The sequence below is a fragment of the Chiloscyllium plagiosum genome, unplaced genomic scaffold (assembly GCF_037043375.1).
Source record: "Chiloscyllium plagiosum isolate Xiang-an unplaced genomic scaffold, Cpla_swu_hap1 HiC_scaffold_39, whole genome shotgun sequence".
In the NCBI taxonomy this organism is placed as follows: domain Eukaryota; kingdom Metazoa; phylum Chordata; class Chondrichthyes; order Orectolobiformes; family Hemiscylliidae; genus Chiloscyllium; species Chiloscyllium plagiosum.
In genome coordinates this window covers 59,533,982-59,538,365 of record NW_028270177.1, presented here as the reverse complement: position 1 = coordinate 59,538,365, position 4,384 = coordinate 59,533,982, and positions in this window count along the sequence as shown.

Here is a 4,384-nt window from a genome sequence, read left to right as displayed (position 1 = left end):
AGGGAAAGAGAACACTTAAATTCGTGGCTACAGGGATGGTCCAGGAGGGAGGGATTCCGGTTTTTGGATAACTGGGGTTCTTTCTGCGGACGGTGGGACCTCTATAAACAGGATGGTCTACACCTGAACCTGAGGGGCACCAGTATCCTTGGGGGGAGGTTTGCTAGTGCTCTTGGGGGGGGGGGGGTTTAAACTAACTCTGCAGGGGCATGGGAACCCAGATTGTAGCTTCAGGGTGCAGGGCCTGGAGTGTAGGGAGGTTAGGAACATGGCATAAATTTCCAAGGAGGGTGTCTGTAAACAGGAAAGTGGCTTGAAGTGTGTATACTTCAATGCAAGAAGTATACGAAATAAGGTAGGTGAACTTGCAGCGTAGGTTGGTACCTGGGACTTCGATGTTGTGGCTATTACGGAGACATGGCTAGAACAGGGACAGGATTGGCTGTTGCAGGTTCCAGGATTTAAATGTTTTAGTAGGGTCAGAGGTGGGGGTAAAAGAGGGGGAGGTGTGGCATTGCTTGTCAAAGATAGTATTACAGTGGTGGAAAGGACGATAGATGAGGACTTGCCATCTGAGGTAGTTTGGGCTGAGGTTCGGAATAGGAAAGGTGAGGTCACCCTGTTAGGAGTCTTTTACAGGCCTCCCAATAGTCCTAGAAACGTAGAAGAAAGGATAGGGAAGGTGATTCAGGAGATGAGTGACAGTAATAGGGTGGTTGTTATGGGGGACTTTAACTTTCCTGATATTGATTGGGAAAGCTATAGCTCAAGTTCGTTAGATGGGTCAGTGTTTGTTCAATGTGTGCAGGAGAGTTTCCTGACACAATATGTAGACAGGCCAACAAGAGGTGAGGCCATACTGGATTTGGTTCTGGGTAACGAACCAGGCCAGGTGTTAGAATTAGAGGTAGGTGAGCACTTTAGGGATAGCGACCATAATTCGGTGATTTTTACTCTCGTGATGGAGAGGGATAAGTGTGTACTACAGGGCAAGAGTTATAGCTGGGGTCAGGGAAATTATGATGCGGTGAGGCATGACTTAGGATGTGTGGCTTGGAAAAGTAGACTCCAAGGCAAGAGTGTAAATGATATGTGGAGCTTGTTCAAGGAGCAACTATTGAGTGTCCTTGATAATTATGTACCTGTCAGGCAGGGAGGAAAGGGTCGTGCGAGGGAGCCGTGGTTTAATAAGGAATTGGAATCCCTTGTTAAATGGAAGAGGGCGGCCTATCTCAAGATGAGACGTGAAGGTTCAATTGGGGCGATTGAGAGTTATAGGGTAGCCAGGAAGGACCTGAAGAGAGAGCTAAGAGCAGCAAGGAGGGGACATGAAAGGTCCTTAGTCGGTAGGATTAGGGAAAACCCTAAGGCTTTCTATAGGTATGTTAGGAATAAAAGAATGACTAGGGTAGGAATAGGTCCAGTCAAGGATAGTAGTGGGAAGTTGCGTGTGGAGGCGGAAGAGATTGGGGAGACACTGAATGAATACTTTTCTTCAGTATTTACTCAGGAACAGGGCATTGTCGTCGATGTGAATACTGAGTCACAAATAAGTAGAATGGATGGCTTTGAGGTATGTAGAGAAGAGGTGTTGGAAATCCTGGAAAAGGTGAAAATAGATAAGTCCCCTGGGCCTGATGGCATTTATCCTAGGATTCTCTGGGAAGCAAGGGAGGAGATTGCAGAGCCATTGGCCTTGATTTTTATGTCCTCTTTGTCTACAGGAGTAGTGCCAGAAGACGGGAGGATAGCAAATGTGGTTCCCTTGTTCAAAAAGGGGAGTAGGGATAACCCTAGTAACTATAGGCCGGTGAGTCTCACTTCTGTTGTGGGCAAAGTCTTAGAGAGAATTGTAAGGGATAGGATTTATGCACATCTGGATAGGAATAATGTGATCAAGGATAGTCAGCATGGTTTTGTGAAGGGCAGGTCGTGCCTCACAAACCTTATTGAATTCTTTGAAAAGGTGACGAAGGAGGTTGATGAGGGGAAAGCGGTAGATGTGGTATATATGGATTTTAGTAAGGCGTTTGATAAGGTTCCCCATGGTAGGCTACTGCAGAAAATACGGAGATATAGCATTGAGGGTGAGTTGGAGGTTTGGATTAGGAATTGGCTGGATGGAAGAAGACAGAGGGTAGTAGTTGATGGCAAAGTTTCTTCATGGAGAGCCGTCACTAGCGGTGTTCCGCAAGGATCTGTTTTGGGACCATTGCTGTTTGTCATTTTTATAAATGACCTGGAAGAGGGGTTAGAAGGTTGGGTGAGCAAGTTTGCGGATGATACGAAAGTCGGAGGAGTTGTTGACAGTGAGGAAGGATGTGGCAGGTTACAGCAGGATATAGAGAAGCTGCAGAGCTGGGCAGAAAGGTGGCAAATGGAATTCAATGTAGCTAAATGTGAGGTGATTCACTTTGGGAAGAATAACAAAAAGATGGGGTACTGGGCTAATGGTCGGATACTTGGTAGTGTGGATGAGCAGAGGGATCTTGGTGTCCATGTACACAGATCTCTGAAAGTTGCCACCCAGGTAAATAGTGCGGTGAGGAAGGCATATGGCGTACTGGCTTTTATTGGTAGAGGAATTGAGTTCCGGAGTCCTGAGGTCATGATGCAGTTGTATAAGACTCTGGTGCGGCCGCATCTGGAATATTGTGTGCAGTTTTGGTCGCCATAATATAGGAAGGATGTGGAGGCACTGGAACGGGTGCAGAGGAGGTTTACCAGGATGTTGCCTGGTATGGAAGGAAGATCGTATGAGGAAAGACTGAGACACTTGGGGCTGTTTTCATTAGAGAAAAGAAGGTTTAGGGGTGACTTGATTGAGGTGTACAAGATGATTAGGGGGTTAGATAGGGTTGACAGTGTGAACCTTTTCCCGCGTATGGAGTCAGGTATTACAAGGGGGCATAGCTTTAAATAAAGGGGGGGTAGATATAGGACTGAAGTTAGGGGTAGGTTCTTCACTCAGCGAGTCTTAAGTTCATGGAATGCCCTGCCAGCAGCAGTGGTGGACTCTCCCTCTTTATGGGCATTTAAGCGGGCATTGGATAGGTATATGGAGGATAGTGGGTTAGTATAGGTTATGTGGGCTTGGATCGGCGCAACATCGAGGGCCAAAGGGCCTGTACTGCGCTGTATTCTTCTATGTTCTATGTTCTAAGAGAAAGGGGAAGAGAGAGCGAGGGAAGAGAGAGGGGAAGAGAGAGGGGGAAAGATAAGGGGAGAGACAAGGGGAGAGATAAGGGGGAGAGATAAGGGGACAGATTGGGGACAGACTGGGGGAGAGGTTGGGGAGGGATTTGGCGAGAGATTGGGGAGAGATAGGGGAGAGATAGCGGGAGAGATGGGGAGAGAGAAGGGGAAACAGAAGGGGAAAGATAGGGGAGAGAAAGGGGTTAGAGAGAGATGGATTAGAGAGAGAGAATGGGAGAGAAAAGGGTCGAGTGCAGGGGGTCGAGTGCAGGGGGTCGAGAGAGGGGGTCGAGAGAGGGGGTCGAGAGAGGGGGTCGAGAGAGGGGGTCGGATGAGAGGGTGGTTGAGAGAGGGGGTCGAGAGAGGGGGGTCGAGAGAGGGGGTCGAGAGAGGGGTTCGAGAGAGGGGTTCGAGAGAGGGGTTCGAGAGAGGGGTTCGAGAGAGGGGGTCGAGAGAGGGGGTCGAGTGAGAGGGGTCGTGAAAGGGTGGTCGAGAGAGGGGAGTCGAGTGAGAGCTTTCGACGGGAGTGGTCGTGAGAGGGGTGTCGAGAGAGGGGGTCCAGTGAGGGGGTCGAGAGGGGGATCGAGAGAAGGAGGTTGAGAGAGGGGGGTCGAGAGACGGGGTCGATTGAGGGGCTCGAGACAGTGGGTCGATAGGGGGAAGAGTGAGGGGAGGGGGAGAGACGGGTGAGAGAGCGGGGTGAGAGAGAGGGGGAAGAGAGAGGAGGGACAGAGTGGGGGAGACAGAGTGGGGAGAGAGAGAGTGGGGGAGAGGGGGCAGAGAGAGGGGCCAGAGATGGGGGAGAAAATGAGAGAAAGTGGAGAGAGAGTGAGGGGTGAGAGATGGGGAGAGCGAGGAGCGAGCAAGAGAGACGGGCGAGAGAGGGGGTGAGCGAGAGAGAGAGGTGCAAGTGTGAGTGAGTGAGTGAGGGGACGGAAATGAGAGAGAGTCTGAGAGATCGAGAGAGAAAGAGTGCGATAAGTGGACAAGAGAGAGAATGAGAGAGAGAGAAAGATAGAAAGAGGCGTAGAGCGAGATAGGGAGAGATGCAGGGTGAGCTAGAGAGAGAGGGACATGAGTGAGAGGCACGCGAAGGGGGAGAGAGAGAGAGTCAGGTGAGAGAGAGGGGTGTGGTGGAGAGTGAGTGAGTGGGTTAGAGAGAGAGTGAGTGAGGGGAATAGAGAGAGAG